Source organism: Tachyglossus aculeatus (genome assembly GCF_015852505.1).
Source record: "Tachyglossus aculeatus isolate mTacAcu1 chromosome 12 unlocalized genomic scaffold, mTacAcu1.pri SUPER_6_unloc_2, whole genome shotgun sequence".
NCBI lineage: Eukaryota > Metazoa > Chordata > Mammalia > Monotremata > Tachyglossidae > Tachyglossus > Tachyglossus aculeatus.
In genome coordinates, this window is record NW_024044829.1 from 3,566,005 (window position 1) to 3,589,998 (window position 23,994).

Here is a 23,994-nt window from a genome sequence, read left to right on the forward strand (position 1 = left end):
TCATTTCACTTTCCTGCTCCATAGCTTCTTCATGGTATTTTTCACCTCCACGTTTCTCACAGTGTAGATGATGGGGTTCAACATGTAGGTGATGATAGTGTAGAATATAGCCACAGACCTGTCCACAGGGAGAGTGCACATGGGCCTCATGCACATTAAAATATGTGGAAAAAGAACAAAACAACTATCAGAATGTTGGAGACACAGGTAGAGAGGGCTTTCCATCTCACCGCAGAACTGTGAGACCTCAGGTAGTGCCAGATGACAATGTAAGAAAAGTCCAGTAGGAGAAAACGTAATGTACACTTTGCCATGCTGTTGGCCATGACGAACAGGCCGCAGACATAGATGTCAGTGCAAGCAAGGTTCAACAAAGGGAACAAGTCACAGTCAAAGTGATCGATCATTTTGGGGTCACAGAATGGCAACTGGACCATGAAGAGAATCTGGATGGTTGTGTGAAGGAAGCCTCCTGTCCAGGCCACCCCCATCAGCAGGCCACACACACAATGACTCATGATAGCCATGTAGTGCAGGGGCTTACAGATGGCCACGTAGTGGTCGTAGGCCATCGCCATGAGATGGACAGTCTTGGCACCGGTGAACAAATGATGTGAAAAGAGCTGTGACATGCAGCCATTGAAGGAGATAATTTTCCTCTCCTGTGGCAAATCTATAATCATCTTGGGAGTCACACAGGATGCATAGCAGGTATCTATGAAGGATAAAAAGCCTAGAAATAAGTACATGGACGTGCCCAGAGTTTGACTGGCCTTTGTGGCTATGATGATGAGCAGATTTCCCCATCACGGTGACAAGATAGGATAAGAGAAAATTGACAAAGAATGCTCTCTGAATCTCCGAACTTTGGGTAAAACCCAGGAGGATGAATTTTATCACATTATTTTTTTTCTCCATGTTTTCCATGAAGGACGTGGGTAAGAGTTGGTTTATCTGGAAAGAGAATAAAAATCTGATCCATATTAGAATTATCATGACCAAATAAGAAGACATTTGAAGGTTCTCTATTGTTGCATTTTTTGACAGATTTCTAAAATAATTAGGCTAAAAGGGACCTCTATGTTTTAACTCTTCTAATTGCACAGTTACATAATAGCAATGATCGAGTTTCTCACAGTGTAGATGATGGGGTCAAACATGTAGGTGATGATAGTGTAGAATATAGACACCGACCTGAACACAGGGAGAGTGCACATGCGCCTCATGTACATAAAAATACAAGAAAAGAAGAACAAAACAACTATCAGAATGTTGGAGACAGTTAGAAAGGGCATCAGCTCTGTTCAGAAGACAAGGGAGGAGAAAACTCACTTCCTGTCCTTAGAGAGTTTTCCATCTACCAAGGAGGTACCACAAATGTATAAAATTAAATGTGCATTACAATACCACTTTACATAAACTGGATCCTTTTTTATGGAACTTAAGTACTTACTATGTTCGAGCTCTGACTGTTTTGAGATAGATACAAACTAATCAGGTTAGAAATAGTCCATGTCCCAAAAGTGGCTCACAGTCTTAATCCTCATTTTACAGGTGTAGTAACTGAGATACAGAGAAGTGAAATGACTTACACTAAGTCACACAGCAGGCAAGTGGTAGATTCAGTATTAGAACCCAGGTCATTCTGACTCCTAGACTTGTGCTCTGCCTACTATCTACTCGTGCTGCGTCTCTGATCATTCAGAACTAAATACAATCCAGATAGTGAAAAATCCAGATAATCAATAATCTAGATGGGTTAGACCTAAAAGGTATTCCCATCACTACCTAATGGTAAGTAATCAATCAATAAATCAAAAGTATTTGTTGAGCATCTTCTTTGTGCAGATCACTCTGCTAAATGCTTGGGACAGCATAACAGATTTCTAAAATATAGTCTTCACTCTCAAGGAACTCATAGCCTAGTGGGGGGTCAGACACAATGAACTTTACAGAAAAATAAGAGAAAGAAAAAATGGACATCAATCAATCAGATCATATCAAAAAGTCCTCACCCTTGGCTTCAAGGTTTCCCATCACCTTGCCCCCTCCAATCAATCAATCAATCAATCTTATTTATTGAGCGCTTACTATGTGCAGAGCACTGTACTAAGCGCTTGGGAAGTACAAATTGGCAACATATAGAGACAGTCCCTACCCAACATTGGGCTCACAGTCTAAAAGGGGGAGACGGAGAAAAAAAACCAAACATACTAACAAAATAAAATAAATAGAATAGATATGTACAAGTAAAATAAATAAATAAATAAATAAATAGAGTAATAATCATGTACAAACATATATACATATATACAAGTGCTGTGGGGAAGGCAAGGAGGTAAGTTGGGGGGGATGGAGACGGGGACGAGGGGGAGAGGAAGGAAGGGGCTTAACCTGGGAAGGCCTCCTGGAGGAGGTGAGCTCTCAGTAGGGCCTTGAAGGGAGGAAGAGTGCTAGCTTGGCGGATGGGCAGAGGGAGGGCATTCCAGGCCCGGGGGATGACGTGGGCCGGGGGTCGATGGCGGGACAGGCAAGAGCGAGGTACGGTGAGGAGATTAGTGGTGGAGGAGCGGAGGGTGCGGGCTGGGCTGTAGAAGGAGAGAAGGGAGGTGAGGTAGGAGGGGGCGAGGTGATGGACAGCCTTGAAGCCCAGGGTGAGGAGTTTCTGCCTGATGTGCAGATTGATTGGTAGCGACTGGAGATTATTGAGGAGGGGAGTAATATGCCCAGAGCGTTTCTGGACAAAGTCAATCCGGGCAGCAGCATGAAGTATGGATTGAAGTGGAGAGAGACACGAGGATGGGAGATCAGAGAGAAGGCTGATGCAGTAGTCCAAACGGGATAGGATGAGAGCTTGAACGAGCAGGGTAGAGGTATGGATGGAGAGGAAAGGGCGGATCTTGGCAATGTTGCGGAGCTGAGACCGGCAGGTTTTGGAGATGGCTTGGATGTGAGGGGTGAATGAGAGAGCGGAGTCAAGGATGACACCAAGGTTGCGGGCTTGTGAGACGGGAAGGATGGTAGTGCCATCAACAGAGATGGGAAAGTCAGGGAGAGGGCAAGGTTTGGGAGGGAAGGCAAGGAGTTCAGTCTTCGACATGTTGAGCTTTAGGTGGCGGGCAGACATCCAGATGGAGATGTCCCGAAGGCAGGAGGCGATGCGAGCCTGGAGGGAGGGGGAGAGAGCAGGGGCAGAGATGTAGATCTGGATGTCATCAGCGTAGAGATGATAGTGGAAGCCGTGGGAGCGAATGAGGTCACCAAGGGAGTGCGTGTAGATTGAGAACAGAAGGGGACCAAGTACTGAACCTTGGGGAACCTCCACTTCAATCCATACTTCATGCTGCTGCCCGGATTATCTTTGTCCAGAAACGCTCTGGGCATATCACTCCCCTCCTCAAAAATCTTCAGTGGCTACCAATCAATCTGCGCATCAGGTAGAAACTCCTCACCCTGGGCTTCAAGGCTCCCCATCATCTCGCTCCCTCCTACCTCCCATCCCTTCTTTCCTTCTACAGCCCAGCCCGCAGCCTCAGCTCCTCCGCCATTAACCTCCTCACTGTGCCTCGTTCTCACCTGTCCCGCCGTCTACCCCCGGCCCCCGGCTCCACACATCCACCAAGCTAGCTCTCTTCCTCCTTTCAAAGCCCTACTGAGAGCTCATATCCTCCAGAAGGCTTTCCCAGACTGATCCCGCTCCTTCCTCTCCCCCTCCCCATCCCACCCGCCCTACCTCCTTCCCCTCCCCACAGCACCTGTATATATGTTTGTACATATTTATTACTCTATTTATTTTACTTGTACATATTTACTATTTATTTTATTTTGTTAATATGTTTTGTTTTGTTCTCTGCCTCCCCTTTCTAGACTGTGAGCCCGCTGTTGGGTAGGGACCATCTCTATATGTTGCCAACTTGTACTTCCCAAGCGCTTAGTACAGTGCTCAGCACAAAGTAAGCGCTCCATAAATACGATTGAATGAATGAATGAATAAGTGCTTACTACTGTGCAGAGCACAACACTAAGGACTTGAAAGATTATAACACAACAGAGTTGGTAGACATGTTCCTTCCCACAATAAGCTCACAATCTAGAGCTGTATGTTAGAGCCCATCCTGGATATGTCCACTCAGACAATTAGTAATAATATTCACACTTTAACAATAGATGACAAGAGCAAATTTGATGGCATTTGCTTTGCACTGATTTAAGACAAAGAAAATATTGTGAGGTTTTTTTAAGAAATAAAAAACCTAACATGAGCCAATATTCAAATCATACATTTGTTGCATGCTGAAAGCAGATAATGTCCTTTGTCTGAGTTGGTTTTTCTTCCCAGCTCTGATTCTCTCAGGTACTACACAGCTTCAGATTGTAAAGTACCAATCCACCTTCAGGATAGACAGTCAAGATCAGCACTGACTTCAAAGGACGTTGTGTGCTAAGTGGAATTAAGTGTCAACTGTAACCAGTTATGTCCTGAACGTCTGATCAGAACTTGGTACATCTCACTGTCCTCAGAAAACAGGAGGAAGGTTGCCCTGCCATTTGGAGTCAAAAATCTGCTAACAGTCAAGGTCAATCTGTTTTTTGTCACCATTAGCTCTTTAACCATCTCCTCACAACAGATATTTTTATCTTATTCAAAGTTCAGAGACCTAGTTAAGTACCAATTTTCACTCTCTCAGAGTAATGACTAACCTCCCCTGTTAAGAACATTTGCCAAAATGTATCTACACTGGGCTTTGTCTGGGTCAAATGTTTGAGGAAATGTTTCTGTCCCTTCTGAATCTGTTCTTTTTATGACTTTCTAGCTAGACCTTAATTTGTCCCGGGAGGAGAACTGAAGCACTGAATGCCAAAACCTCTACCTTTGTGGAAGCAGCTACCTGAGAGGAGGCAGGGTCTGGGGTTCAGGTGGAGAGAAATGGGGGTGATGGACTCTTATAGGCTTAATTCATGCCCAGATGTACCTGCAGAAGGGCAGATCTTCTAGACTGGAAGTTCGTGTCTTCCAACTCTGTTGTATTGTACTCTCCCAAGAGCTTAGTACAATGCTCTGCAAAGAATAAGCACTCAATAAATATCATTGATTGACCTAAAATAGCAAACGTGGTCATTTGGAAAATTCTTTTAAAAAAGGCAGTTATTATGCAAGTGGATATTTGAAATTTTTTAATATCTTGCTTTAATTCACTCAGGACACTTATTCTTGGTATATTTTTGAGAGACAGAGATGGGTCACTACTATTTGCATTTTACAAGTAACTTGAGCAAGATTCTGACACTAGTCTCATGAAACTAAAGTTCAAGTTTCCTCTTTCTGATAAATGATCTTTCTGTTCTCCTTCACAATCGAGAAAATCTAGGTGTATATATATATATATATATAATAGATAAATAACATGCCTAGTTATACATATATATATACACAAACACACACACTATATATATATATATATATATATATATATATGCATATATATATAGTAGTCATTCATACTCAAAGGCCATTATGATTACAGTGATTATTGTTAGTGAGTTCACACAGCTCCTGGAAGTGAGAGAGGAATTGCTCCAGCCATTTTTCAGGTGTGTAACTCCACTGTATAGAGAAATAAACAGCAGAATCACAATTGGGATGGCAGAATCCCAGCAGCTTTACAGCTGATGACTTAGCCTCTTATGGGGTATGGCTGGGATCAATACTCAATTGAAAGTAATAGCCACATAAACACAAAAGAGAGAAATATCCAAGAATGTTCTCGTGTCCATGCATAAGGGTAGTGTAGGAGAAAGTCATTCGTTCATTCATTTATATGTACTGAGCACTTACTGTGTGCAGAGCACCATATTAAGCACTTGGAAGAGTACAATATAACAATGTCTACCCTATGTACTTCCAGGGTGTGCACGATAAAGGAGCAAAGTGATTGATCCACGAGCTTCCTTGGATGATTTGGCCAAGTAACAGGGTCATTGCTCCTTCAAGGAACCTACCAAACAGCAGTGACTTAGATATAATTCCTTAACTGTGTATTTGTCAATCACTTGCTAGCTAGAGCTTAATTTACCTAACTTACCAGCAGGTATAGCTAGGAAGTCACTGATTTACTGTATGCCAAGCACTGTAATAAGTGCTGAGGTAAATACAAGCTAATCAGGATATCTTGGTTGTTATACATTTTGCTCCATGAAGTGATGCCGATGGAAGAGCTCAAGGAAACAGACAGCTTTGTGGTGGTTGCAACTCACCTCCTCCAGGAGGCCTTCCCAGACTGAGCCCCCGCCTTCCTCTCCCCCTAGCCCCCCTCTCCATCCCCCATCTTACCTCCTTCCCTTCCCCACAGCACCTGTATATATGTTTGTACATATTTATTACTCTATTTATTTATTTATTTATTTATTTATTTATTTATTTTACTTGTACATATCTATTCTATTTTGTTAATATGTTTGGTTTTGTTTTCTGTCTCCCCCTTCTAGACTGTGAGCCCTTTGTTGGGTAGGGACTGTTTCTATAGTTGCCAACTTGTACTTCCCAAGCGCTTAGTACAGTGCTCTGCACACCGTGAGTGCTCAATAAATGCAATTGATTGATTGATTGATGGATTGATTGATCGATTTATCACTTTGGTCTGAAGTCTATTGTCATATTGTCTTCATATAAGCAAATTTCCCAAAGGATATGCTGGCCTTCTCAATTAATCATCATCATCATCATCGTTAACGATGCTATTTATTGAGCTCTTAATATGCACAGATACTGTGCTGAGCACTTCGAAGAGAAAAATACAACAGAGTTGGCAAAGATGTCCCCTACCCATAATGAGCTTACAGTCTATATGGGGAGACGGACATTAATTTAAATACATAATTTATAATATATAATTTAAAAGGTATGTTCATAAATGCTGTACTGCTATTTTCTTGATTCTTGATTCATTTTTCTGAGTATTAACCAAGTTCCTTCTCACCCAAAGAAGAAGTGGTCCAGTCAACGTCCTCCTGATACCAACAGAAAAAGGGATGAAGGAAGTCAAGCAGAATCCTGTTTTATCAGTTAAACCCCTCAAGTAAAATCTTTTGGGTAATGCTAATGTCCATTGGAACGCTTCAAATGGGTTTCAACCACAATTAACATGATCATGGAGGATATTTGCAGACCTATCTTCCCCAAATTGGCCCTTGTGACTTCTGGGAAGACTAGTTTTAAAATAAGGCTGTGGTTGAAGTGCATCCAAATGAATGCAAAGTAGAATAAATACTGATAATATTTAAAGGCACCAAAAATATCCAGAGGCATATACAATATTCAACAGGTAGCCAAGAAAGAGAGATGTAAATGAGTTTTATTTAAACTTCATGGGGGTGAAAACGATTAGTTATCCTCTGAAGAAACAGAAACACTCTCAGGTGCCCTCACAATCAGCATCGTCCCAGATGCAGATTCTCTTAGAAGGAATGTAAAGTTCAGGCTAGGGGAGTAGCTGAGCAAGAGTCTTGATAAATAAGCAGTATGACGTGGTAGATAAAGCACGGGGCTAGGAGTCAGAAGGTCAGAAGGTCAAGCTCTTCCACTTGTCTGTTGTGTGACTTTGGGAAAACCTCTTAACTTCCCTGTGCTTCAGTTATGTCATCTGGGATTTAATCTGTGAGCCTCATGTGGGACAAGGGACTGTGTCCAAACTGATGTGCTGGAATCCATCCTAGCGCCTAGTACAGTGCTTGGCACATAGTAAGCACTTAATACATACCACAATTATCATTATTATAAGAAGGCCTGAGCTGGAATAAAGCCTTACGCAAGTGGTCAGAAGGTTTTTCTTGGTGTGGAGAGGTACACATACTCAGAGTTTATTGAGTGAAGAAACATGCAGAAAAATGACCTGGTAAACAGAATGAATTATGGACTAGTAAGGGTAGGGCCTGGACCAACAGAGGGAGACTAGTGGGGAGGCTGATGTCTGGCCAGGATCTTCCATGTGTCGAGACCAGGGTAGTGGCCGTTTTTGATGAAAGGAAGGTGCAGATTTGAGAAATGTAGTGGCAGGAATAATTTCAGGAGTTATTGAAAGAGTGAATGTGAGAGATGAAAGGGAAAGGGGTCAGGACATTGTCAAGACTTCAGGCTTCAAGGACGGGGAGGATGGTGGTTTTGTCAACTGTTCTGAAAAAGTTGAATGGACGAGTGTATCGGGGAATGAAGATGAGTTCAGTTTTTGATATGTTGAGTTTAAGGTAGCAGCTGGTTTTCCATGTGAATATGTCTCTAGAGGTACTGGTTTCCTACTACAATACTGTCCACTCACTTTGCTCTTCTAATACTAACATTCTCACTGTACCTCGATCTCCCCTATCTAGCCACTAACCTCTTGACCACATCCTCTCTCTGGCTTGGCCTGAAAATCTGACAGATCACCAGTCTCTCCACCTTCAAAGCCTTGTTAAAATTGTAACTCTTTCAAGAGATCTTCCCCAACTAGGCCCTCATTTCCCCTGTACACTCTCCTTTATGTTTTGCTCTTGCACTAAGATTTGTACCCTTTAATTACATGATATTCACCCCACCCTAAGCCAACAATACCTCTGTAGCTATTCATAATATATTTTAATAACTCTCTCCCTCCCCCAAGCTCTAAACTCCTTGTTGGCAGGGAATACTTCTACCGAATCTATGGTATTGCACACAATAAGCACTCAAAATGTATCACTGATTGATTCATTCATTCAATTGTATTTATTGAGTGCTTACTTTGTGCAGAGCACTGCACTATTGATTGATTGAGTAAAATATTCTTTTGGCCTCCGCATTTGAAAGGGAATGTGTAGAACTTGAAAGGTTGAGAAGAGTGACATAAAGACATAGGTTTAGGAACTAAAACACCCATGAGGACAAGCAGCGTGTCTCACTGGAAAGAGCCCGGGCTTTGGAGTCAGAGTTCGTGGGTTCAAATCCCGGCTCTGCCAATTGTCAGCTGTGTGACTTTGGGCAAGTCACTTCACTTCTCTGGGCCTCAGTTCCCTCATCTGTAAAATGGGGATTAAGACTGTGAGCCCCCCATGGGACAACCTGATCACCTTGTAAACTCCCCAGCGCTTAGAACAGTGCTTTGCACATTGTAAGCGCTTAATAAATGCCATCATTATGAGGAAAGACTAAGGAACTGGGATTATTCAGACTGGAGATGACGAAGATGAGCTAATTATTTTCTTCAAATACGTGAATAGCTCTTACATGCAGGTTGGTGATAATTTGTTCTTGATATTCACCTAGAAAAGAATAAGAGAACGGGCCTCAAGCACATCCTAAGAAATTTAAATAGTTTTTGAAAAAGAATTCCCTGACAGCGAGAGCCACTAGGCAGCATTATGCTGTGCTGAATAAGAATTCTTCCCTAATATTTTCCAGAGAGGCACATATCCCATGACTTAGTGAAAAAAGCATGGGCTTGAGAGTGAGAGGTTGCGGGTTCTAATCCAGCTCCGCTATTTGTCAGCTGTATGACTTTGAGCAAGACACTTAACTTCTCTATGCCTCAGTTACCTCATCTGTAAAATGGGGATTAAGACTGTGAGCCCCACGTGGGACAACCTACTTACCTTGTATCTACCCCAGCGCACAGAACAGTGCTTTGCACATAGTAAGAGCTTAACAAATACCGTCATTATCTGTGCATTTTGATAATGTTCATAGGCAGGGGGAAAGATTATATTTTTATGATATCCTTCTAGACTGTGAATCCGTTGGGTAGGGACCATCTCTGTATCTTGCCGACTTGTAGTTCCCAAGCGCTTAGTACAGTGCTCTGCACACAGTAAGCACTCAATAAATACAATTGAATGAATGAATTAATGATATTTGTTTAGTACTTACTATGTGCTTACCATTGTGCTCTCCCAAGTGCTTAGTACAGTGCTATGCTCTGGGCATGTTACTCCCCTCTTCAAAAATCTCCAGTGGCTACCAATCAATCTGCGCATCAGGCATAAACTCCTCACCCTCGGCTTCAAGGCTCTCCATCACCTTGCCCCCTCCTACCTCACCTCCTTTCTCTCCTTCTACAGCCCACCCCGCACCCTCCACTCCTCTGCACTAATCTCCTCACCGTGCTTCGTTCTCGCCTGTCCCGCCATCGACCCCGGCCCACGTCATCCGCCGGGCCTGGAATGTACTCCCTCTGCCCATCCGCCAAGCTAGCTCTCTTCCTCCCTTCAAGGTCCTACTGAGAGCTCATCTCCTCCAGGAGGCCTTCTCAGACTGAGCCCCTTCCTTCCTCTCCCCCTCTTCCCCCTCTCCATCCCCCCATTTTACCTCCTTCCCTTCCCCACAGCGCCTGTATATATGTATATATGTTTGTACATATTTATTACTCTATTTATTTTACTTGTACATATCTATTCTATTTTATTGTGTTAATATGTTTGGTTTTGTTCTCTGTCTCCCCCTTTTGGACTGTGAGCCCACTGTTGGGTAGGGACTGTCTCTATATGTTGCCAACTTGTATTGATTGATTGCATGAAGAAAGTATTCAGTAAATACAATTGAACGAATGAATGAATGTGTCAGACACTGTTCTAAGCGCTGGTGTAGATATCAGTTAATCAGTCGGACACAGTCCCTATCCCAAATGGGGCTGACAGTAAATACAGGAGGGAGAACAGATATTGATTCTCCAGTTGACGAAACTGAGACATTTAGAAGTGACTTGCCCAAGTTGAATTCTCTGAGGTCCTTTCCACTCCTCTGCATCTATGAAGAGCAAGAAATATTCTTAAATCCACAGAAAAAATATCTTTTCTTCAGATATATTCAGAAACAATTCACATTATTGGCCAGATTTCTGTAGGCCACTTTCTACTTTCTCCATTATAGTGCATGAGAGGGAACTCAAAGATTTCCAGATCACAGGAGCCACCAAGTACGGAGTATAACGTTGGATGGACCATCAACTCATCAATCAATCAATCGTATTTATTGAGCGCTTACTGTGTGCAGAGCACTGTACTAAGCGCTTGGGAAGTACAAGTTGGCAACATATAGAGGCAGTCCCTACCCAACAGTGGGCTCACAGTCTAAAAGGGGGAGACAGAGAACAAAACCAAACATACTAACAAAATAAAATAAATAGAATAGAAATGTACAAGCAAAATAAATAAATAAATAAATAGAGTAATAAATATGTACAAACATATATACACATATACATGTATATATGTATATATGTATATATATAGTATATATATACATATATATATATATACTATATATATACATATATATATATATATATACACATATGAGATGAGCACTCTCATCTCATGAAATCTCTCGCTCCATCCCTTCTCCCCTCCTTAACTTCCATCTTCAACCGCTCACTCTCCACTGGTTCCTTCCCCTCTGCCTTCAACCATACCCATGTCTCTCCCATCCTAAAAAAACCGTCTCTTGACCCCACCTCACCTTCTAGTTATCGCCCCATATCCCTCCTACCATTCCTTTCCAAACTCCTTGAACGAGTTGTCTACACTCGCTGCCTAGAATTCCTCAACAACAACTCTCTCCTCGACCCCCTTCAGTCTGGCTTCCGTCCCCTACATTCCACGGAAACTGCCTTCTCAAAGGTCACCAATGACCTCCTGCTTGCCAAATCCAACGGCTCATACTCTGTCCTAATCCTCCTCGACCTCTCAGCTGCCTTTGAAACTTTGGACCACCCCCTTCTTCTCAACACGCTATCTGACCTTGACTTCACAGACTCCGTCCTTTCCTGGTTCTCCTCTTACCTCTCCGGTCGTTCTTTCTCAGTCTCTTTTGCAGGCTCCTCCTCCCCCTCCCATCCTCTTACTGTGGGGGTTCCCCAAGGTTCAGTGCTTGGTCCCCTTCTGTTCTCGATCTACACGCACTCCCTTGGTGACCTCATTCGCTCCCACGGCTTCAACTATCATCTCTACGCTGATGACACCCAGATCTACATCTCTGCCCCTGCTCTCTGCCCCTCTCTCCAGGCTCGCATCTCCTCCTGCCTTCAGGACATCTCCATCTGGATGTCTGCCCGCCACCTAAAGCTCAACATGTCGAAGACTGAACTCCTTGTCTTCCCTCCCAAACCTTGCCCTCTCCCTGACTTTCCCATCTCTGTTGATGGCACTACCATCCTTCCCGTCTCACAAGCCCGCAACCTTGGTGTCATCCTCGACTCTGCTCTCTCATTCACCCCTCACATCCAAGCCGTGACCAAAACCTGCCGGTCTCAGCTCCACAACATTGTCAAGATCCACCCTTTCCTCTCCATCCCAACCGCTACCCTGCTCATTCAAGCTCTCATCCTATACCGTCTGGGCTACTGCATCAGCCTTCTCTCTGATCTCCCATCCTCGTGTCTCTCTCCACTTCAATCCATACTTCATGCTGCTGCCCGGATTATCTTTGTCCAGAAACGCTCTGGGCATATTACTACCCCCTCAAAAATCTCCAGTGGCTACCAATCAATCTGCGCATCAAGCAGAAGCTCCTCACCTTGGGCTTCAACGCTGTCCATCACCTCGACCCCTCCTACCTCACCTCCCTTCTGTCCTTCTACAGCCCAACCCGCACCCTCCGCTCCTCTGCCACTAATCTCCTCACCATAACTCGCTCTCGCCTGTCCCGCCATCGACCCCCGGCCCACGTCATCCCCCAGGCCTGGAATGCCCTCCCTCTGCCCATCCGCCAAGCTAGCTCTCTTCCTCCCTTCAAGGCCCTGCTGAGAACTCACCTCCTCCAGGAGGCCTTCCCAGACTGAGCCCCTTCCTTCCTCTCCCCCTCGTCCCCGTCTCCATCCCCCTCATCTTACCTCCTTCCCTTCCCCACAGCACCTGTATATATGTATATATGTTTGTACATATTTATTACTCTATTTATTTATTTATTATTTTATTTGTACATATCTATTCTATTTATTTTATTTTGTTAGTATGTTTGGTTTTGTTCTCCGTCTCCCCCTTTTAGACTGTGAGCCCACTGTTGGGTAGGAACTGTCTCTATATGTTGCCAATTTTTACTTCCCAAGCGCTTAGTACAGTGCTGTGCACATAGTAAGCGCTCAATAAATACGATCGAATGAATGAAGCAAGAGTGTTGTGATGCAAATGACCCAGAAATGAAAGAGCTATGTGCAGCTTGCTCTGAGACATAGATGGCCCTGGCAGCATCTTGCAGCATCTGAGAACTCAGACAGGAATAAAGCTTTCAAAAACGTTTCTGTGACTTGCAGCCCAAATTCAGGAACAGGAATGACAGATGGCGAGATGCACGAACAGAAGAAATAGCTACAAAATCAAAAACATTTGTGCTTTGCTCGGGTGTCTTTTGAATACAGAATAAGCATTAGAAGATGCCTTCCCAGACTAAGCCCCCCTCTTCCTCTGCCTCCCCTCCACTCCCCATCACTCCAACTCACTCCCTTTGCTCCATCTCCCTCTCCACCCTACAACACTTGTGTATATGTGTACATGTTTATAATTATGATTATATTTATTTTTAATTAATGATTTGCAGATATTTATAGTTCTATCTATGTAGAATGATGCTACTGAGGCCTGTTTACTTGTTCTGGTGTCTGTCTCCCCCCTTCTAGACTGTGAGCCCGTTCTGGGCAGCGACTGTCTCAATTTGTTGCTGAATTGTATTTTCCAAGTACTTAAGTTCCCTGCTCTGCACACAGTAAGCACTCTATAAATACTATTGAATGAATGATTCTGTTGCTCTTTTTGTCCTCTGTATGAGTAAATTTATTTTCCCTCTGGATTCTTCGCAACCCGATTTGCTGGTATCCACTCCAGCGCCTAGTACATTGCCTTTCACATAGTAAGCACTTGACAAATACCATTATTATTATTACTATTATTGTTGTAGTTATTATTTTTACGTCTATTTAAAATGGCTTTCCTCCTTCAGAGCTTCTTCATAGCATTATTTACCTCTGCATTTATCAGAGTATAGATTAAGGGATTCAGCCCGGGGGTGATAATAGTAAAGAATACAGTCACTGATTTGTCAATGGGGAAGGTGCACACAGGTCTCATGTACATGAAAATGCAGGGAACAAAGAATAAGACAACTACAGTGATGAGGGAGCTGCAGATCAAGAGAGCTTTGTGCCTCTTTTCCAAACTGAGGGATTTCATGGAGCACAGGATGACTGCATAGAAGTAGAAAGAGGAAGATGATTGCACAGATGACTCCATCATTGACAGCCACTGATAGGCCAGTGAAGTAGGTAACGGTGCAGGTGAGTTCCAACAGAGGGTATGTGTCACACATAAAGAGGTCAATGACACTGAGGCCACAGGAAGGCAACCAAATCACAAAGAGAAGTTGTGCCATTGAGTACAGAAAGGCTTCCACCCAGGCCAACCCAACCATCAGTCCACAAAGCCCACCGATTCATGATGGTCATATAATACAGAGGTTTACAAATGATCACGAAGTGGTCCTAGACCATAACCAACAGGACAAAGACCTCAGCACCTCCAAATAATTGTTCCACAAGGAACTGGGTAATACAGCCTTTGAAGAAGATGGTTTTCTTCTCATAGAGTAAAAGGCATCCATCAAGGACAAGAAGTACATGGGGGAGCATAGATTCTGGCTTGTGATTACTGTTACCACAATGAGCAGGTTCCCCACTGTAGTCACCATGTAGATGATGAAACAAAAACACAAATGAAACGTTCTGCACCTCAGGATTATGGGAAAGTCCCAAGAGAATGAATTCAGTCATGTTGTTTTTATATTCCATCTGTTCCTGTGGAGGGGGTCTGTTCCAAAGTGTTTACCTGTTTGCCTGCAAATAAAATGAAAATTACAGAAGAGGAAGTCTTGGATGCAAGCGGAGGCACTCTTCGTAGGACTGCAAAGGTTCCATTTCTATTATCTCATTTCTTCGCTGCAAATTCTTTGTGAATTAGATGGAATTCTATTTAGCTTCTTCATTTTACAAAGGAGAAAATGAGGCTTAGTGAGGTACATTAGCAACTCATTGGCTTAATTGGAATTAGAGGGCAAATAAAAACCATATAAAAGCCAAGACCTAGTGCAGTGCCCGCGCTACATCAGTGAATTCACATTTAGGTAGCCAACTCAGTCAAAACAATACGCTTTCCTGTCTCTAAAAGCAAGAAAAAATTTCCAGAAGGTAAAGCATGAAATTTTTAACGTTCAAACATATTATGTACAATGTTATTTGACTGTCTGCACCTTGTGGACAGGGAGCATGTCTACCAAATCTGTTATATTGTAGTCTCTCAAATGCTTAGTACAGTGACAGGACACAGAAACTGCTCAATAAATATGATTGATTGATTGAATTATAAACATGGTAAATGAAATACTTGTACCTGAAGTAAAAATATTCCTTGTTAAATTGCTCTAGTATTGTCATCAAACAATTCCTAAATGCTGATATTGTCAAAATGTTTTAGAATATACAATCATTGCCAAACTTCATTTTTAAAGGTTTAAAATATTTTTGTTCATTTCTTCATTTTACAAGTGAATATAATAGTGATAGGAAAGTCATAATAATGTGGGTGTAATGCCCTATTTCGTGTTTTATGTTTTTTATGGATTTGTTAAACACTTACTATTTGTCAGGCTGTGTACTAAAGTACACTTGGGATAGATACAAGACAATTGGATTGGACACAGTCCCTGTCCCACACAGGGCTCACCGCCTTAATTCCCATTTTACAGATGAGATAACTGATGTCCAGAGAAGTTAGGTGATGATGATGGCATTTATTAAGTGCTTACTATGTGCAAAGCACTGTTCTAAGCGCTGGGGTAGAGACACGGTAATCAAGTTGTCCCACGTGGGGCTCACAGACTTAATCCCCATTTTCCAGATGATGCAACTGAGGCCCAGAGAAGTTAAGTGACTTGCCCAAAGCCACACAGCTGACAAGTGGCAGAGCTGAGATTTGAAACCATGACCTCTGACTCCAAAGCCCGGGCTCTTTCCACTGAGCCACGCTGATTCAGAGCACTGTACTAAGTGCTTGGGAAGTTCAAGTTGGCAACATATCGAGACGGCCCCTGCCCAACAGTGGGCTCACAGTCTAGGGTGGCCTAATGCACAGGAGATGTGTCTGCATGAAGCAGGTTTCTCCGTTGCCAGTTCACATATTTTCTCCTCAGGCCTCCAAGACCTTGGGACAGAACATAGGAAGGCTCTTTCTAGGAAGCTAGTTTCTCCTTTCTTCACCCCATCTATTCTCTTTTCGGGCCTTGAAGACCTTAGGGATAAAAATGATCAAGGGAGTTTCCGGAGGAAGCAGACTGCTCCTTTTTCAATCTCATCTACTCTCTTTTCAGGCCTTAAAGACCTGACTGAGAAAGATGAAAGCAGGAGATTGGTCACCTGAAGTACACTTCGCCTTTTCCACCCTGTACATTCTCTCTGAATGATACACGAAAAACCTGGAAAGCCTAAGGTGGAGTAAAAAACAGGAATGGTATCTACAGGAAGCAAAACTTCTCCTTTGTCAGCTCATACGTGTTCAGTGACTTGTTAGGTGACTTGGTCAAGTTAGGTGACTTGACCAAGGTCACACAGAAGGTAACTGGTGAATTTGGGATTAGAATGAAGGCCTTCTGACTCCCAGGACCATGCTCCTTCCTCTAGGATGCACAGCTTCCCTGTGCAAAAGCTTAGGAAGTGAATAACAAGCAGGTGACACAAACCCTGCCCACAGTGATATTACAGAAGTGTGAAGAATGTCTTTGTTAGATTCAAAAAACATATGAATTGTCCACAATGTACCTGAAAAAATTTCTCATACAGCATAACTTGAAGTCTATTACTAAGAAACTCCATCAAAATACTTAAGCTCAATTTTTAATTTCTCTAGGACCTGCCATGACAATCATGAAGTTATGCAGTTGTAACTTCACAATGAGGCTGAGAAAACAAATATTCATATCAACATATTTTAAACAGCCATACACCACTAAACACATTCAAGAGTTTTTGTTCAATTAGTTTGAAAGAGAACAGAAACATGTAACACATTACTTGGAAGACTAAAACTCAAAAAGCAAGTCAAACTGGGAAAATGCATCTTAGCTACTTCCTAAGATGAGGATGTTATTTATCTAGCTTTGAATAACTTAGGTGGCAAACTACTTTTGATAGGTAAACACAAAATTTCTTGCAAACGGAAGGTCAGGCTACACTGTATTTATAGAGAACGATTTTAATAATCCTTTCTTAAGATATAAATCTCTCTTTGTGGCCTCAATTTCTGGTTTTGTCTTGGAGACCATGCTATCAGACCTAATACACGGAAAATCCTTTACATATTACCTAATACCTTTTTGTGTCATGCTGATGATTGGAGGAACACCTCCCATCCATGGCTCTGGGATACCATATACAGAAGACAAAGACATTTTCAATCTCTAGTGTTAGAAATACTTTCTTCCAATCCTGAGAAGCTTTCAGAAAATTATTTTCACCTCCAGGGCAAACTCCATAAACATCCAAGAATCTGATGAAGATTGTACCTCTAATGGCACTAAATCTTCTTTCTGGAGAAGGTTTGCACAAAACATGACTAAATTGCATTTTACTTGGAACAAACATGCATGTCCCGATTTGAAGGATTTGAACTGACTTTGGGAAGTTTCACTTCTGTTTCCTTGAAGAGCACTTTATACAAAATGTTCAGGAGGAGATGATTGCCATGATATGAATGACCTTAATCCATTCTGAACAACAACAACAACAACAACAACAGAGTTTCATCATTCTCACAGTGGTATTTCTCTACTGGCTGAATTCACTGAGGAGTTTCTCAGTGCCCAGGGAATTTGCTACCTTCTATGCCACCCTGCTATGGTGTGTAACATCTGCAGAGATTCTCGAAGGATGAATGTAACCATAGGCCAAGCAGATGTGAAATAACCAACAAGTTATTTTGCTAGTGGACACGTGCCTGATTTTGGCCTGTTAGCGTCTTACAGGAGTTCTGGTAGGGCAAAATATTTCATATTTCCTAACTGGGCATTTTAAGGTGCACTATACTTGTCTCGATACAGCAACAGCAGCTGAACTTTCATTACTCCATTCAGTCGTGCTTATTCAGTACTTACTGTGTGCAAAGCACTGTACTAAGCACTTAGGAAAGTACATTGCAACAACAGACTCATTCCCTGCCCATAACAAGTTCACAGTCTACAGGGAACCGAAGGAATACCTTTAATATCTCCATAGCAGTGAAGCCCAGTGTTTCTTCAATCAATTCATTAATAGCATTGATTAAGATTCTGCTGTATACAGAGCAATCAATCAATCGTATTTATTGAACATTTACTTTGGACAGCATACTGTACTAAGCACCTAGGAGAGTACAATACAGTTAGTTGACATGATCTCTGACCTAAAGGAGCTTGCAGTAGAGTGGGGGAGACAAACATTAAAATAAATTACAGGTACGGGAAGCAACTGACTATAAGGATATATGCTTATACATATATATATGTATATATGGATGTGTGAGTAAAAAGCACTGTACTAAGCACTAGGGATAATAAAATAATTATAAGAATGATACTTGGGTGCCAAGCATTGTACTAAAAACTGGAGTAGATGCAATTAAGCAATCAACCAATCAGTAGTATTTATAGAGTGCTAACTGTGTACAGGGCACTGTACTAAGTGCTTGGGAGAGTACAACACAACAATATAAGAGACACATTCCCTGCGAACATTGAGCATACAGTCTAGAGGGGGAGACAAACATTAATATGAATAAATAATTTGTGGATGTATACATAAATACTGTGGGGCTGCGTGGGGGAATGAATGAAGCAAGCCAACAGGGAAATGAGAGCTTAGGGAATGCCTCTTGGAGGAGATGTGCCTTCAATAAGGCTTTGACAGTGGGGATAGTAAATGTCTGTTGGATAGGAAGAAGTAGGGCATTCCAGGACAGAGGTAGGATATGATGATGATAATTATGGTATTTGTTAAGTGCTTCCTATGTGCCAAGCACTGTTGTAAGTGCTGGGGTAGATAAAAGTTAATCAGGTTGTCCCACGTGGAGCTCACAGTCTTAATCCCCACTTACAGATGAGATAACTGAGGCACAAGACGTTAAATGGCTTGCCATGGTCAGGACATGCATGAGGGGTTAGCAGAAAGATAGACGAGATCAAGGTACAAAAAGAAGGTTGAGATTAGAGGAATGAAGTGTGTGGGCTGGGTTGTAGTAGGAGAGTACCCAGGTGTGATAAGAAGGGGCAAGGTGATCATGTGCTTTAAAGCCAATGGTAAGGAGCTTCAGCTTTACATTACCACAATGTAAGGAGATCAGTCACAGTTGCGGTCCCATATGGGGCTCCCAGTCTAAGAGAGAAGTAGGACAGAGATCTTATTCCCATTTTTACAGATGAGGAAACTGAAGCACAGAGACATTGTGGGAAGCAACGTGGCCTAGAGGAAAGAGAACAGGCCTGGGAGTCAGATGAACTGAGTTCTAATCCTGGCTCTGCCACTTGTCTGCTGTGCAACCTTGGATAAGCCATTGAACTTCTCTCCACCTCAGTTACCCAATCTGTAAAATAGCATCAAATCCTACCCCCTCCAACTTAGACTATGAGCCCTATGTAGGATATTGACTGAGTCTAGGGCTCAATATAGTGCCCTAGAGGGGTTTAAACCTCTGGTCATTAGACTCCCAGACCAGTACTCTTTCCACTAGGTCATGCATGCTGCTTCTCATATAAAATAAAAATTCATGATCCATGCCCTCAAGGAGCTTACAATTTAAATTACAAAAGAGACCAAGTAATAGAGTATATAATATTTGAGTTACTTCTTAAAATAATATCTCACATAGAAAAATAAGCTGTCATTGGTAGTAACACCTGGTATCCCTTGCTCTGATAGGGCTACAGAAGGTCATCATTAATATTCTTGCAGGTATTTTAATTCTCCTGAAGATGGACATCAAACCATCTGGACAATTTAAGTAACTTTTTTGGTACCTTATGATATTACTAAACTAAATTTGGATTGGATTTGGAGAAGTAACATGGTCTAGTAGAAAGATCACAGGCCTGGGAGTCAGAAGACATGAGTTCTAATCCTGCCTCTGCCACTTGTTTGCTGTGTGACCTTGGGCAAGTTTCTTAACTTCATGGTGCCTCAGTTTCCTCAACTGTATAATAGGGGTTAAATATCTGCTCTCCCTCCTACATGGACTGTGAGCCCTCTGTGTGACAGAAACTGTCCAACCAGATTATCTTGTGTCTACTCCAGGGCTCAGTACAGCACTTGGCACATAGTAAACACTTAACAAATACCACAATTTTCATTATTTTCATTATTCTTCTAATTATTATTATTGTGTTTAATGATGGTCAGCTAAGCATTCTACATCATATATAGCAAAAATGACCTGAATACTTTTCAGGTTTCACCGTAAAAGAGTAATATTGTCCATCAGGAGCTCTGTTTGTGTTGGAGCATATTCATGATGAGTTTGGTTTCATCTGCAAGTGAGAGGCTATTTTGTTGATTACAAAGCTGATGCAGGGCCCACTTGAGCAGGCTTGGGCCATTCTTACTGGTTTTCCCAAATCCAGATGGTCCCTAAGGTTTTCCTCCCTCTTTCTTCATCACAGAATGCTGGCTCTGCTGCATCGTCTATCCAAATCCAAATAAAAATCTCCCTTCTCCTCCACGGATAAAGTCACTACTATGTCACCCTGGATATATTGATTTCACTTATTGAGTATATAATCCCAAGTGTTCTCCAATTTACCAAAATTATCTGTTTTCCCTTCTATTCTTCTCCTAAGAGGATTCCAATTACCATTAGAAAGTACTGAAAGTAGTCTTTTAATCAATGTGCATAATGAGAAGACTTAAACACAGAAAATGACATTCATTACTCCGCCAATTCAGAATACAATAAACCTTCGAGTGTGTTTCTTTTAGAAGAGATTACACCACAGTGATCTTCCTTAAAACATCTGAAGAACCTGCTGGTGCCTTCCGTCTCCCACTGAAAAAAAACAGCAACATAATTCTCAGAAAGTGATTCACGTCTCTCTTGAATTCATGGGCACTACCAACCTTCCCATCCAACAAACCCGTAACCTTGGTGTCACCCTTGACTCCGCTCTCTCATTCGCCCCTCACATCCAAGCCATCACCAAAACCTGCCGGTCTCAGCTCCGCAACATTGCCAAGATCCACCCTTTCCTCTCCATCCAAACTGCTACCCTGCTCATTCAAGCTCTCATCCTATCCCGTCTGGACTACTGCATCAGCCTTCTCTCTGATCTCCCATCCTTGTGTCTCTTCCCACTTCAATCCATACTTCATGCTGCTGCCCGGATTGTCATTGTCCAGAAACATTCTGGGCATGTTAGTCCCCTCCTCAAAAATCTCCAGTGGCTACCAATCAATCTGCGCATCAGGCAGAAACTCCTCACCCTCGGCTTCAAGGATCTCCATCACCTCGCCCCCTCCTAACTCACCTCCCTTCTCTCCTTATACAGCCCAGCCCGCACCTCCTGGAGATTAGCGCTCCTCTGCTGCTAATCTCCTCACCGTGCCTCGTTCTCGCCTGTCCCGCCATCGACCCCTGGCCCACGTCATGCCCCTGGCCTGGAATGCCCCCCGCCTGTACATCCGCCAAGCTAGCTGTCTTCCTCCCTTCAAGGCCCTACTGAGAGCTCACTTCCTACAGGAGGCCTTCCCAGACTGAGCCCCCTCCTTCCTCTCCCCCTTGTCTCCCCTCTCCATCCCCCATCTTACCTCCTTCCCTTCCCCACAGCACCTGTATATATGTATATATGTTTGTACATATTTATTACCCTATTTATTTATATATTTTACTTGTACATATCTATTCTATTTATTTTATTTTGTTAATCTGTTTGCTTTTGTTCTCTGTCTCCCTGTTCTAGACTGTGAGCCCACTGTTGGGCAAGGACTGTCTCTATATGTTGCCAACTTGTACTTCCCAAGCGCTTAGTACAGTGCTCTACACACAGTAAGCGCTCAATAAATACGATTGATTGATTGATTGATTGATTATTTGGCTCCATAACCTCCTCATGGTATTTTTCACCTCTGCATTTCTCACAGTGTAGATCAAGGAGTTTAATATGGGAGTAATGAAAACATAGACTACAGCTACTCCTTTATCCATTGGGAAGGTGAAGACTGGCCTCATATAGGTGAAGACCCAGGGAACAAAGAACAGCATGACGACTGTGTCATGAGAGCCACAGGTGGAGAGGGCGTTGTGCCTTCCCTTTGAACTATAACGTTTTACAGAGTTCAAGATGACCATGTTGGAGATGAGCAACATGAGGAAACAGATAGTGCAATCAGGCCGCCATTGGCAGCCACCGACAGGCACATGACATAGGTGTCTGTGCAGTCGCGTTCTAACAAAGGGTATATGTCACAGAGAAAGTGATCAATGACACTGGAACCCCAGAATGACAGCCAGAATAAGATGAGAATCTGAATTATTGGATGAAAGAAGTCCACTAACCAGGTCGCACTCACCAGTAGGGCACACACATGATGGTTTATGATAATCAAATAGTGCAGGGCTTTGCAGATGGCCATGTAACAGTCATAGGCCATCATAATGAGAAAGTTGACCTCTGTCCCTCCAAAGAAGTGTGATACAAAGAGCTGGACAATACAGCCATTATAGGATATGACTTTCCTGGCAGACAGGCAGTCTGCCATGATTTTGGGAGTAGTGGAAGAGGAGTAGAAGGTGTCTATGAAAGATTAGTATGAGAGGAAGTAGTACATAGAGGAGCTGAGATTCTGGCTGTCCTTGACGGTTATGACCACAAGCAGGTTTCCCAAAAGAGTTACCAGGTAGATGATTAGGAACAAAACAAATAAAAGCTTCTGCCACTCTGGATTCTGGGTAAATCCCAAGAGATTGAATTCGCTCACATTGTTCCTTTTTTCGATTGATTTGGTGTTGGTGATGAACATGCCTGTGAGCATGCACAACAGAGAACAGTTTTACCTAAAAAGATAAGATTAATTGAATTTATATAGCACCATTTTTTTCCATGGAACCCAAGATAATGTATTTCTACTACCTAATATTTCTCTTTCTTAAACAACTTTGGTCCCATTCAACAAAAAGGAAAATCAAGCCAAGTGCCTTGTAATTATGCCCCACCTTCAGCCAAGGGTAATCAATCAATCAGTAGTATTTACTGAGTGCGTATTCTGTGCAGAGTTATGTACTAAGTGCTCAGACATGCTGAATCCAGTATTCTTTCCACTTAGTTCATATCCTGTCAACCCGCGTGGCTAGTGCCATTAGTAACATTTCACTTGGAGAAGAAGCATGGCTCATTGGAAAGAGCCCAGGCTTGGGCGTCAGAGTTCATGGGTTCTAATCCTGCGCTACTGCTTGTCAGCTTGTTAGTGGGCGAATCACTTAACTTCTCTGTGCCTCAGTTACCTCATCTGTAAAATGGGGATAAAAATTGTGAGCCCCACATGGGACAACCTGATAACCACATATTCTCCTCAGCACTTAGAACAGTTCTTTGTACATAGTAAGCACTTAACAAATACCAAACGTATTATTATTATCATTATTATTTTCACCCTTTATTCACCCCTCACTCGGCCCCATAGAACCTATGTACCTACTTGTAATTTATTTATGTATGATTAATGTTTGCCGCCTCCTCTTGATTGTAAGCTCACTGTGAACAGGGAACATGTCTACCAACTCTGTTGTATCTTCCAAATCACTTGATACAGTGCTTGAATAGCAGTGTGGCCTAGTGGAAAGAGCACAGATTTGAAGTTAGAGGTTGTGAGTTCTAATCCCGGCCCCGAAACTTGTCAGTTGCGTGACCCTGGGAAGTCACTTAAGTCCTTTGTACATCATTTCCCACATCTGTAAAATGGGGATGAAGACTGTGATCCCCATATAGGACAG

General features: G+C 42.6%; 1 pseudogene; it reads right to left on the reverse strand.

Annotated features, from left to right (window-relative positions):
* On the reverse strand, positions 1–22,763 carry LOC119921270 (annotated as a pseudogene).
* Between the last annotated feature and the right edge of the window lie 1,231 nt (positions 22,764–23,994).